Source organism: Syngnathoides biaculeatus, chromosome 3 (genome assembly GCF_019802595.1).
Source record: "Syngnathoides biaculeatus isolate LvHL_M chromosome 3, ASM1980259v1, whole genome shotgun sequence".
Classification (NCBI taxonomy): Eukaryota; Metazoa; Chordata; class Actinopteri; order Syngnathiformes; family Syngnathidae; genus Syngnathoides; species Syngnathoides biaculeatus.
The window spans coordinates 39,947,030-39,961,486 of record NC_084642.1 but is presented as its reverse complement, the minus strand read 5'-3'; the positions used below and the strand labels follow the sequence as shown (position 1 = coordinate 39,961,486).

At 41.2% G+C, this 14,457-nt stretch overlaps 1 protein-coding gene across 1 annotated transcript in view; it reads right to left on the bottom strand.

The window, feature by feature from the left end:
- Nucleotides 1–1,769, bottom strand: part of LOC133498671 (CD82 antigen-like) — a 70,965-nt gene extending 69,196 nt beyond the window's left edge. The window contains 1 exon segment of the mRNA XM_061815841.1: nt 1,583–1,769. The gene's annotated coding sequence lies outside the window, so the exon portion shown is untranslated.
- Between the last annotated feature and the right edge of the window lie 12,688 nt (nt 1,770–14,457).

Here is a 14,457-nt window from a genome sequence, read left to right as displayed (position 1 = left end):
CAACAGCTCCACTCACAATCATACCTAGGGGCAATTTAGAGTCTCCAAGTAATGCATATTTTGCCGATGTGGAAGGAAACTGGAGTCCCCAAAGAAAACCCACACAGATACGGGGAGAACATGCAAACACCACACAGGCGGGGCCGGGATTTGAACCCCGGTCCTCAGAACTGTGAGGTCAACACTGTACAACTGCACCACCATGCCCCCAAATCTACAAACAGCTTCAGGCCAATTCCACTTAACAGGGGAAACAGGTTATGTACTTGTCCATTGCCAGTCAAGGCGCTTGTTCTTTCCAGCTTTGGGGCACAGTAGTTTGTAGACTATGGCGTTTAACTTTTCATTATACAAGGAATCAGATTCAACTTGTGTTCAGGTTCTTTAGAACAGAGGATTAGTGGCTGCTTGCCTCAAAAAGTTAACTGGTAACAGTATGAACGCTCACACAGCATAATGCACGCAATATCTTTGTTTGCAGGATATGGAAAGGTAAATAAGGTCACATCGGGGGAAGGCAACACTGATTTATCGCTTCAGATGTTGAGAGAGAAGGATGCTGTGGTGGAAAACTTGCCAGGGAGGCCCACGGGGCTGTAGAGAAAAATTTGGCCTTTACTCTGGTGCCATCATCCCCGATGTTGACCCACATTTCCATCTGTACACAGCTGGTTAGCTCAGCACCCAAATCAGTCAATAGGACTAAGAGCTCTGTTGGTATGACAACAGTCTTGACATCCAGTTGTATCAGTATTAGATATTTTAGCAATTGTATTCACTCAAAGTCACAGTGAGCCACACGCTGTTTCTTTAAGTTGAATTTCTTCTGGGGCATTGAGTCTCTGGAAAATTGTAGATAATGGTGACAAACCAGAATATACCATCTTTCTTTGTTTCACCCAGCAGACCACAATCTCTTTAATGCTAGCATGAAGGTAAATAGGAGCAAAAATACTGCGTGTAGATGGACATTTGCTTTGCTTGTAAATGTCGTACAGTAACTTAAAATTTCAGACAATAAGGTGTCATTCCCCATCGAGAAACAAGAGTATAGTACGAGTTGTTCTTCAAGGTACAATTCATCCATCCATCAAGTTATTTAATCAAAAGACTCAAGATTAAACATTTGTAGCTTTTATGTGACCATTTAGTGCATGTATCTCCCAAGTATCAAAAAACTATTCATGGAGGTATCATTCAAGATAAGTGATGCTGCCTTAAAGTCTCACTGTTTTGTTGCCTTTGCTTACCACCTTCCATAAGTCTGTTTTAAGGATGTCAACAACTCGGATTTTTGCATCCAAAATTCAAAATTCAGTTAAAATGGAGGAAGCGTTCTTATGGCGAGACCAGATGATGCGATAGAGTTGGTCTCCAAGCGCCACATCGCCATTTTTTAAGATCCCGTGAAGCGAAAGAAAGATTAAGCTTATTTCAAGAAACTTTAATTGGGCGCTGATAAACCAGATGTAACAACCTGTACAAAGCCCCCCGTGTATTCATAAATAATACCCGTTTAAAAAATAACGCTGTACCGTGTTCGAGACTCAGACAAAATCGGAGAAGAAACTAGATTACTTACCGATTTAGAAGGAGTGCTGAGACAGGTAGTTGCGCTTGAGAAGTGTGGAGAAACTGAGAGATCGATAGCTTGGGTCTGGTCTGAGGGGGCTGATGGCCAGACAGGACGACGGACGCCGACAACCGTTCACTAACAGCAGTCAGGGAGGCTCAAGATGCCGAGACACCAGGGGAATCTCCTCCTTGTGGCAGATATGGGAATGAGCTATCCCACTACAATCCTCCTTGAACCCCCGAATACCCGCATCGCGAGGAGGATTCAAAATAGGGGACTTGCACACAATAGCTACACTTTTATACTGTTTAGGGAAAATTCATTTTCTATGTGAATTATAGTTAAAAGTTCAGTTCAACCGTGAACTTCAGGTCAAAATTCACAATCTAAAAATTGATAGTTGACAATTAAAAAAAAAAATGACAGTATAACAGAAAAAATTACAAGACTAATAACTTTTTTATTCTTTTTAACTCTGGATGAGTATATTGACAAAATATTGTTTCTATTCCTATTTTACAAAATGTAAATTTTATATTATCGCAGTGTGATCATACAGTTTTAACTAAAGCATTCTGACAAATAATTTTCCTTGTATTCAGTTTCTAGGAGAACTGGATTAGTTGGAGGTGGCACCATGGACACTACTGGTTAGACCCTTGACCTCACAGTTCTGAGAACTGGGGTTCAAATCCTGGTCCTGCCTGTGGAGTTTGCATGTTCTCCCTGTGTCTGTGTGGGTTTTCTTAAGGCACACCAGTTTCCTCTCATATCCAAAAAAAACATGCATTGATTAGAGACTAATTTGCCTTTCAGTGTGATTGTAAGTGCAACTGTTTGTCTCTATTTGGCCTGTGATTGGGTGGCAACCAGATCAGGGTGTACCCCACTGCCTGCCCGATGATAGCTGGGATAGGCTGCAGAACTCCTGTGACCGTTGTGAGGATATGTATGTATGTATGTATGAGCTATATTACAAGGAACACTTTACCTCGCATTTACACAACACATGAAGGCTCGTGTGCATTCAGGCAGGTTTGTCCTCAAATTCCCAAACAAAACCCTGGCACTCTTGAATGAAAATCAACTCATGTTCAAAAATCATTAACCGGTAACAGAATGAGCGTGTTCTCAATTGCTTTCATCAGCCAGGAAAGAACTAAGTTCAGTTTACCTTCCTCTGAAATATAAATGAGTTCGTGATCTTTAGTTCATTGAACTCTTTTAGGTACAACACCGGATTCTGACAACTGCTGTATTGCGGTCTTCCTAAGTGTTTTTTTTTTTTTTTTTTTTTTTTTTGGGGGGGGGTGTAGTGAACCACTCAAACCAATTCCTTATAAAAATTGATTCGAAAGCTTTAACCATGGAATCATTCAGTTCGTTTTTAGAAAATAATAAAAATGGCGGCACGGTGATGCAAGTGGTAAGAGGATGGGCCTCACGGTAGTGAGGACTGGGGTTCAAATCCCAGCCCCACCTATGTGGAGTTTTTAATGTTCTCCCCATGTCTGCATGTGTTTTTCACGGAAACGCCGATTTCCTCCCACATCCCAAAACATGCATTATTTGGAGACTGTAAATAGCCCCTTGGTGTGGTTGTGAGTGCGGTTGTTGTCTGTCTCTATGTGCCCTGCAATTGGCTGTCAACCAGTTTAGGGTGTACCACGCCTCCTGTCCATTGAGAGCTGGTAAAGGCTATAGCACTCCCGTAACCCTCTTGAGGAGAAGCGGCTCGAAAAATAAATAAATAAAATGAAGGAGAATCATTTAAGTGCTTTTTCATTCTGTGAATGATCCATCCCAGAGGTTCACGTTCACCGAACATATTCACTGAAGCCCTATGTGCATTGTCTGTTGTCGTGTATTTTGAAGTAGAAAAGGCAAGGATATAAATGACAATAATTTGTTTTTTTATTTTAACTTTGCATGGAGCAAGGTTAGCTCCCGATCATCCTTCCCCGTCCGCTTACGTCCATCTTTACCTAGAGGTGGGCAAACTACAGTGCGCAGGCCACATCCGGCACGTTGATCTTTTTAATCCGGCCCCCCAAAGATTGCTAGAGAATTAAGGTGTGATGTGAATAATTGCATTCATTCCATTTTCACTTGTAATGACAGACATTGACACTTGAAGAACGTACCGCTACCACTAACAGGTTGGTAGCGAGCTTGCAGGCTCAGCAAAACACCTTTATTTGAACATCTTCCAAGAATCAAGCATGAAGACAAGTTATTTACTGGGATACAAACGAGCAAAAGCCAGCACGTCTTTCTCCGAAGTGGGGTTTCTTAAAGAATGCATGATAGAGACAGCAAGCATTTTATGTCCTGAGAGCAAGAACAAATTTGAAAAAATGATATCTTCTTTGGCCCTCGACGAAAGCAATGATAAAGAACACCACAGCTTTTAATTTTTATCAGAGGGATTAATTAATTCACCCATCATCCTCAGCACTGGGTCCCCCAAAGTTTGTGTACTGAGTCCTCTGTTATACTCTCTGTACACGTATGACTGCAAACAAGCCCATCCCAGCAACGCCATTATCTAATTTGCTGATGATATCAACATGATCAGGCTCATCTCAAAAGGAGATGAGTCTGCCAACAGCGACGTGATTAGAAAATTGTCAAAGTGGTGTTGTGCAAACAACCTCACACGAAACACCACAAAGACGAAGGAAATCATCTTGGACTTCCGGAAGTGCGGCATGGACCCGGGTCCACTGCTCATCAATAGGGAGTGTGTGGAGAGGGTCCACTCCTTCAGATTTCTTGGGAGTCTACATCACAGACAAAATCAACTGGACTGTAAATACCACAGCGGTGGTGAAAAAGGCCCAGGAGTGACTCCACTTCCTGAGAGTGCTCAGGAAGAACAACTTGGAAACTAAGCTACTGCTGGCTTTCTACAGAACCACGGTGGAGAGCATCATCATATACTGCAAGAGTAAGAGTGATCAATAGTGCCCAGAAGATCACTGACTGCTCTCTGCGCTCCCGAGAGGACATTGCCAACTCCCGCTATCACAAAAGAGCCACGCACATTGTAAAGGACTCTTCACATCCTGGTCACCACCTGTTTAACCTGCTCCCCTACAGGCGATACAGGTAACACAAAACATGGAGAACCAGATTCAAAGACAGCTTTTTCCCCAAAGCCATCAACTCCTTGAGCTTAAAAACACTGAACATAACAGTACTGTAGTGTAATATGATGGAACTGTACTTTTGTCTGCTCTTCTTGGTTTTAATAATCTTACCAAAACCTGGATAGGGAGTGTAAAACCGAAAAATACACACTATGCAATTATTTATTTATTTACTTAAGCAATCACTGTGCCAAGATGTATATATTTTATCTGTCATTTTTACCTAAGATGTTCTATTTTTATTCTATTTTATTCACGCATGGACTTTATGGAGAAGCACTCGTCATCTTGTCATATAATGACATTAAAGTATTTTGATTTATTTGATTGCTATTGAGAATTTCAAGATAACTGAGGAGGTTTTGGATCTGTAACAATGGAAAAATACGTGGAGAGGATTTATTTAAAAGTGTGTCAGCGGTCATACAGAGCACAAGTTACCTTGGAGTACGCTCGCCAACGTTACTACTGATGGATAACCAAATCTGAAGGGAAAAAACGGGATGCTCAAAAGAATTCAGGACAGGGTGAAAGAGGACAATCCTGAACAGTAGGTGACTTTTCTACACTACATAATTCACCAAGAAGCACTGTGTAAATCTGTGTTGCAGCTTGACCACGTACTTAGGGCAGTTGTGAAACTTGTTAACTTTATTCGAGCAAGAGGACTTCACCATCGTCAGTTTATTCATTTTCTTGAAGAAACTGACGCTGTCAGGTTCACCAATCAGACATTCATTAAACAGGACAAAAAAGGAGGCAAAGACACCAGTTCATGTCTCACGAGGAGAGAGGAGAGGAACTGTCTCGTACAATTCACCACTGCACTCTCTGATTATCCTCTCCTCAGCACCTCTATTTATTTAGTTTTAAGATGCCCCTTATTTACATAGATGTTACAAAAAGGAGACGACAAGCAAAACAGTTTGAAACAAATGTTTGTTCATGTGCGTGTGCATGTGTGGAAGATTGCTGAATACATGTGTGGTCATCATTTCTTTAACAGGCAGCAGTTCTAACAGTTCTGATGATTAGATGTTTTTGTTCTTGCTATCTCCTGCTAGGAGGCTGCCACGTTATCTAGGGAAGACCAAAGCATTTCTTTATTGGAAGCAAATGTATGATAATTATGATCACAATTATTCCTACATTTCCCCCCGTTTATCCTACATTTGCTACCACATTTTCTAGAGCAGAGCAAAGCATTCCTCATTGCAGGCAGAGACAGTAACTGAATTGGAGCAGAGCAAAGCATTTCTTTATTGCAGGCAGAAACAGTAACTGAATTGGAGCAGAGCAAAGCATTTCTTCATTGCAGGCAGAAACAGTAACTGAATTGGAGAGGAGCAAAGCATTTCTTCTTTGCAGTCAGAAGCAGTTACTTAATACTATTTACAATTATTTCTACATTATCCTCCTGTTTATCCAACATTTGCTCAAATCCTTAAATCATCTAATAGATCACCCTTTCGGCTTACACCCAGAAGAAAATATAGCACTAATTACTTGTAATCTTCTGGATCAGAGAACAGGTCTGGAAGAGAAGTCATAACGTCATCATCGTGGTCAAGAATATCACTGTCATTACTCTGTTGTGCCAATAATGGATATATTTGTGCCAATTTTGAATTTCTCGGGGCAATAGCAGTGGTTATATGTTGGTTAAGTGATGCCTTTATGCAGGGAATACAACAACATCCACACAATGCAAGAATAGCTGCAAACAGCTATAGAAACTGAGACAGAGAGTACCAATTTTTTAGATTTGCCAAAGTTTTTTTTTTTTTTTTTTTCTTCCACCACTCAGACCTGGCTGATGTATTTACACCAGAGTGCTCCTTCATCTTGTGGTTCAGGGTGTGGAGGCCTTGAATGGCCTTTGTGCATGACCCATCAGGTGCTGTGATATTTGGAATAAACAACACTGGTCACCGAACATTGAGCAGTCACCACCCTTCTCAGCCAGGAGCATGTCGACTGCTATGTGGTGCTGGAACGTCATGAGTGAGGTTGCAGTTGGTTGTTCCCTTATGGCAAGAAAGCCTGCTTCCGTATAATTACCTAGTTTCTGTACATTGTAATGAATGCAGTTGATTCTGTCAACATTTTTATTCGGGGTTATCCGTAACAAGATGGATTCCCACCCTGCAGCAATCTCGTTAACCAACTTATACTCATCTGGTATGCCGTTGGGATGCCATTTGCATCAATGTATGTCAGATCTCCATCTTTCCAAGAGGACCTTCGCCTTCGGGAGAACCCAAGCGGAGGTCCAAAGATGGATGGGGCCAATTGTATATCCTCTGCTTTTGATGGAAACACAGTCACAGATAAGAGCAGTGATACCAGTGCACACATTCCTGCTGCATTTATCAGTGTGTTATACAACTTTTGACCAACACACCACCACAACAAATCGCTGCATGGGAGGAGTGGGGCAGTTTGCAGATGGATATCATGACACCATGTTTTATTGAGACTTCCCACCTTAAAATCTGTCCCTGTAAACCTAACACAGGAGAAATTAGCCAATGCAACATTAGTAGAAAATATCAGTTTATCATTTATTGCCTTAGTTGTTGGATAAACACTTTTCCATTTCTGACAAGTGGTGTTAGGAGTTGTTTTAGTCATTACCTCCAGGGTACATTATGTTGGGATTTCTGTTGGAATGACACACATTAGTTGCCTAGGGCCCATGCATGTGATGTAACTATAGTTTACCTTGTTAGCTGCATTGTACATTAATAACAACCAGTTTTGTTTCCCATTTGTAAAAAAAAGATAATCATAATCATGAAAAAATGTTCCTCAGGCTTTTTCGCTTAAAATACTCCCTCTATAATAAACGTACTCTTTTGTATGGCATTCCGGTTTAAGGTAGCATTGAATTGGCAAATGGTGAGAAGAAAGTGGGGGTTTCCTTTAGCATAAGCCCATAGATGGCTGCAATCAGACTCTGCCAAGGAATTGAAAAAGTGCTGAACTGATTCACTGGGAGGCACACATGGAGTCCTCCTCTCATGCCTCGGTGACTCCCGCGTAGTTGTTTACCAATGTTATTTGAAATGAGGTTGCGCTTCTTTATCTTATGTGTGGTAAGCATAGTTGACTGAGTATAGTTATTGGTTCTGTTGTTATGTATTTTTGTCAGCTTTACAGGTGTCCAGAAGTAGCATATGAACAAAAATATCATTCCGGCTGTCAATGTTGCAGCCCAACATGCCATCATATTATTTAGCCATTTTGAAGTCATGTCGACCAAGTCACCCGAAATGAGTCAAGTGTCTTTTAAATCTTCACCAGCTTTCAGGTATTTTCAGATACTATAAATCTGCACCCACCGTATGCTGGTCTTTGCTCACCTTTCCCCTTAGGTGACTCAGATGAGATGACCTTTTACAGTGTGTAAGGTGTATCCACGTGTTTCTTTCTGCTATTTTTGTCCATGTCATTCAGCTCTTGCTCAGTCTATGCCAGTGTTCAGAAAAAACTGCGTGTACAGTAGATGTTAATTCATAAACAGACATAGGTTGAATAAACAAATGGCAGTAATAAGGTTATTAAAGCACAGTAACTTGTTTTTTTTTTGTTTTTTTTTGGGGTGTAGTGCAGGGATGTCGGACATTTCGAGTGAAGGCAGCGTGAGATCGATTCCCGCTCAGTGATGGTGTCGACATCTGCACTGCGACTGGCTGGCGACCATTTCGGGGTGTAGTCTGCCGCTGGCCGAAGTTAGCTGGGATTGGCTCCAGCTCTCTCTCCGAATAAATGCAGAAGGGTTGCATCAGGAAAGGCATCCGGCGTTAAAAAAAAAGAATCAAAAAGACAGTTACTGCCGCACCACCATGACAGTGGCACAAAAATGGCTTCACACATCAATGCTGATAAAATTCCCAATTTGTTTCTAGTCCTATCAAATTGATGCATGTGAAATTTCTGAGTGACACGCCATTAAAAAACAATGTTTTTTTAGTTTTTCAAAAGAAGTTAATGGATACACAGAATCCCCCAACTTTTTTTTTTTTTGCATTCATTATCAATTAATAGCATTGGTATTATCTCTGGATCTGTGCAAACACTACAATCTTTTGGACACGTTTTTTTTTTGTATGTAGTTATCCAATTTGTTTTGTTTTTATTTTATTTGATTTATTATTTTTTTGGGGTGGGACCTTGAGTGGACACGGACTTACTTTACCACTCTAATGTCCCCTGGTTAAGTTTAGTGAAGGTATGTCAACGTGTGTGGGAGGTCAAACAGGAGATTTTTTTTTGGAGCTACTTGAGATAGATACTGATAATGGGCAGCATGGTGGATCTGTTGGTAAAGAGTTGGCCTCACAGTTCTGAGGTCCCGGTTTCGATCCTGGCCCTGCCTGTATGGAGTTTGCATGTTCTCTCCGTGCCTGCGTGGGTTTCCCCCGGGTATTCCGGTTTCCTCCCAAAACATGCAACATTAATTGGACACTCTAAATTGCCCCTAGGTGTGATTGTGAGAGTGACTGTTTGTCACAATGTGCCCTGTAATTGGCTGGCAACCAGTTCAGGGTGTACCCCGCCTACTGCCCATTGACAGCTGGGATAGGCTCCAGCACTCCCCATGACCCTAGTGAGGATAAGCGGCAAAGGAAATGGATGGATGGATGTGGACATACATGAACGAGCTGGATGTTAAACTTCAAGGGAAAAACCAGTCCGTTCATGAAAGGTAAGCAAGGTAGAAGAAGAAGAGGAATGCACAGAGCTTACAACTGAGTATAGGGACTTTGAATGTTGGAACTATGACAGGAAAAGCTCAGGAGTTAGTTGACAAGATGATTAGGAGCAAGGTTGATATACTGTGCATCCAAAAGAGCAGGTGGAAAGGTTGTAAGGCTAGAACTTTTGGAGAGGGCTTTAAATTATTTTACCATGGAGTAGATGGGAAGAGAAATGGAATCAGTTTGATTTTATAGGAAGAGCTGGATAAGAATCTCTTGGAGGTGAAAAGAGTATCAGATCGAGAGATGAGGCTGAAATTTGAAATTGTGGGTGTTGTGTGTAATGTTATTAGCAGCTATGCCCCACAGGTAGGATGTGACCTAGAGTTGAAAGAGAAATTCTGGAAGGAACTAGATGAAGTAGTTCTGAGCATCCCAGACAGAGAGACAGTTGTGATTCGTGGAGATTGTAATGCACATGTTGGTGAAGGAAACAGGGGTGATGAAGAAGTGATGGGTAAGTACGGCATCCAGGAAAGAAACTTTGAGGGACAGATGGTGGTGGACTTTGAAAAAAGGATGGAAATGGCTGTAGTGAACACTTTTTTTCTGAAGAGGCACGAACCTAGAGTGACATACAAGAGTGGAGGTAGAAGCATACAAGTGAGTATATTTTGTGCAGACGATGTAATCTAAAGGATGTTATGGATTGTAAACTAGTGGTAGGGGAGTGTGTAGCTCACAAGCATATGATAGTGGTGTGTAGGATGACTCTTGTTGTGGGTAGCAAGATTAGGAAGACAAAGGTAGAGTGGTGGAAGCCGAGAAAAAAAAGAATGTTGTGCGGCCTTTCGGAAAGAGGTGAGACAGGCTCTCAATGGACAGGAGGAGCTCCCTGAAGACTGGACTACTAAAGACAAGGTGATCAGAGAGACAGGCAGGAAAGTACTTGATTTTTTTCTTCTGTGAGGAAAGGAGAGAAGCAGACTTTGTGGTGGAACCCCAAAATAAAAGAAGTCATACAAGGAAAGAGATTCGCGAAGAAGAAGTGGGACACTGAGAGGATTGAAGAGAGGCAAAAAGAATACATTGAGATGCGACTTAGGGCAAAGGTAAAGGTGGCAAAAGATAAACAAGAGGCATATGACTACATGCATACCAGGTTGGACACGAAAGAAGGAGAGAAGGATCTCTACAGGTTGGCCAGAAAGAGAGATAGAGATGAGAAGGATGTGCAGCAGGTAAATGTGATTCAGGATAGCGATTGAAATGTGATAACTGTTGCCAGTAGTGCACTAAATAGATGGAAAGAATACTTTGAGAAGTTGATGAAGAAAATGAGAGCGAAGAAAGAGTAGAAGAGGCAAGTGTGAAGGACCAGGAAGTGCCAATGATTAGTAAGGGGGACATTAGAAAGGCACTACGAAGGATGAAAAATGGAAAGGCAGTTGGTCCTGATGACATACTGTCCCAATGGATGTATGGAAGCAATTTGGAAAGGTGGCTGTGGAGTCTTTGACCAACTTATTCAACAGAATACTTGTGGGCAAGAAGACGCCTGAAGAATGGAGGAAAAGTGTGCTGATTCCCATTTTTAAGAACAACGCCGATTTGCAGAGTTGTGGGAACTTTAGAGGAATAAAGTTGATGAGCCACACAATGAGGTTATGGGAAAGAGTAGTTGAGGCTTGACTCAAGACAGAAGTAAGTATTTGCAAATGTAACATACAAGAGAAAAGTGAGTTGGTTAATTTTTTTTTTTTTAATTTCACCAAAATTGCTCACATTGTGTTTTGGATTATCTTCACTCTTGTAATTTTATCTTCAGTCTGACATGTTTATTTATTTTGGCTTTTACTTTATATTTTCTTTATTTGCAAAGTCAGCGCTTTTATTTTGCAAACCGGTGGAAGTGATGTAACGTCAGGCCCGTCTAGTCAGTCTGCTTTGATTCTGACTGCGAGTGGTATGTACCTGAGACTGAGGTAACAAAAAGTTGTTTTCATAAATTTTATTAATCATTTCATGTCAAAAAGTTCAAGTAACGTTGTTTGGTGACATGTTGTGAAAGTTATAATTCACATAACGAACTGTATTGTTGTATTTGAGTAAGGCAGCAAGCTGGTTTCCCGTGCAGCTTTTCCTGCATCCTGCATGTGTGTGTATGTGAGTGTGGGTGTTGAAGTATGTCTAACCCTCACCCAAAGCCCATATTTTGTCATGACTGCTTCATTTCCTCTTGTCCCCAGTGGAGCTCTGCTCTGAAGCCAGATGTGTCCTTGAGTGCATCTCTGCACGTAGGCTAACCTTGCTGAACTGCATACAGGACACTTTGTAATAATCCATTGTCATCTTGAACCGGATGAGACAGAAACCCTTTGTCTAAGTGGAAAGCCCCGATGTCATGCCATAGGTTTCATACCACCCATGGTCCTCCCTTCTGACAAGATAAAGGATGTGTGCTTTCTCTGTACCAGTGTGGAGGGGTACGCCCCGGCGCAGGTGCTAATCCACCTCTCCTGTAACTTTTATGATAGGTGGCCTTTTGGATGGCATGAAGCTCACACTCTGCTTTTGATTTCATTTCATATGATGCAGGTATGTGCACAGTTGGTTGGGTTCCGAGATTACAATTCGAGTTCATATTTTAGGGATTTGCAAGTTTGGACCCTATGCGTGTTCGATAATCGAGGAAGATATGACCAATGATTACAAAACGTTAACAGCAAATGGATTTATTTCAAAGGAATGTGCCATACAGACGTTTGGGTCTTATCTAGGTATCTGCCGGACACGAGACGTGTGTCTTCTGGCCGGATAGCATAAGAAGAAGACAAAAGCTGACGAGTAACACAAGGTTTTCATATGTATGGGTCCATGGTAAAAGTGGCTGCCTCCCCGCAGTCTGGTCCTGGGCCGGGATGGTAACTTTCCCCTCCTTATCGGGTGTTGTTCGTCTCCACGGCAATGCCTGGGAGAGGAGGATGCCACCAGCCGGTTTTCTGCGTACAAAAATCAAGGACAACCACCGGCTCCACAACACATCCTGGTCTGATTAGCAAATGGACAACACTTTATCTGTTGATTAAATGTATAAGGTCATATTTAAGCAAATCATGAAAGTGCAATAAAAGTAAAATAGTCTTCAATATTTAAAATCTATTGCTGACTAACATGGAAGTGTTCCTGTGACAAATGTCTATTTGATTTTTTTATTATTTATGCATATGTATTTTGGTTTGATAGTTTTGTTTGTATTTTCTTTATTTATGCTAATCCAGTCACATGGTGATCCGGTTCTATTATTTTAATCCCGTGCATTAAGCACTGTCTTATGAATTGTTATTAATTTAATAGAGAATTTATTCATTCATTAATTGTTTTATTTTTCATAACATTGTGAGGTTGCAGAGCATAAAGTGAGTCTGCTTTGAGTGACTGTGAGAGGTGGCCTTTTGGATGGCATGAAGCTCACACTCTGCTTTTGTATTAATTTCATATGATGCAGGGATAAAACATCATCTGGACAGCATTCTCTGTGTCCAGTCTCCCTCTATACACCAGAACACAACGCAGTGTGGTCAGGGTGTGCCGACTGCCCCGGCCACACAAGCAACAGTATGGTTTAATGCCTAGAAAGAGTACCACAGACCCATTATTTGCCTTGAGGATGCTTGTGGGAAAAGCACAGAGAAGGTCAGTCAGAAGGTCACATTGTGTCTTTGTGGATCCAGACAAAGCCTATGACAGGGTACCAAGAGACTCATGTCACCAATGTTCCTTCTAAGCTGCGCAACTGCGCATTTGCACACTTGTCGCACACTCTCAGCTCAGAGGAAAACAGATCCAGCAGTGAACTACAGCATGATGTGTTTTTTTTTTTTTTTTTCTTTTAAACACGGAAGCACACTGCCTCTCACAAAGAGCTGCTGTTCGGCCACACTGGGCCACACACGCTACTTCCTTGTTTACCTGACACAGGCCTCCTCCCTTTTAAAGGGTTACACTCATAATTTCAAACAACGGGGTATGTAAATAATAGAAGAAAAGTGGTGAAACCGGACAAGATTTTCTTTTTTTTGAGTAAAAAAAAATGTCTGATCTGAAGCCAAAGTAGAAAGTACAGGATAAGATGATGTATGTTAAAATTCCACCTTGGCACAACCTGGATCAAGGATGAAAGCACAGATTAGATACAGTGCACAAAAAGCTAATTCTGTATTTAAATATAGGAGGCAACCTAACATTAACCCGAAAACTGTTTGGGAGCATCATTCAGCTTTCAAGATGCATTGTGAAAGATATTCTGCAAGCAATAATTCAGTTTTACACCAAGAAAAAACAGACGGGGATATCATTGTGGGTTAAAAAAAAATGAAACAAAGTTGGAGGCGACATTTCATATGTATAGTTAATAGTTGGCTTGGTATCTATTTGTATTGTAATGTATTTTTTCTGTTTGTTGACATTTTCAGTGTAAGTTAGCAAAAATGAAATTATTCTTAAAAATCTTCTGATGGGAATATAATCTGAATTTTTTAATGAGCCATGTAACTTCAATGGATGACGTAGATGGACCACAGTGCATATGTCTGCTGTTGCTCACAGTGGTCAAAGGGGGCGCTCATGGGCTTAGTGTGTTTGCTCAAACACGTTAAAAAATTAGAGGGAACATTGCACGACACTGTTTTAAATCATCTGATTAGTGGCAACTCTCTTTGAGTGTTGAGAAGCGTTATATAAATTTAATGCATTATTATGAAATATGAAGGGTTTTAATTATTGCATTAGAGACAGGTGTACAGGTGTGGTCAGTCATGCCCGCAGATATAAAGTTACAGGTGTGGTCCACCAGTCATGCCACGAGACATACAGTGAAGAAAATGACTATTTGAACACCCTGCTAAATTGCAAATTCTCACACTTAGAAATCATGGAGGGGTCTGAAATTTTCATCGTAGGTGGATGTCCACGATGAGAGAGATAGAAAAAATCCAGAAATTCCAATGTATGATTGTTTAACTAT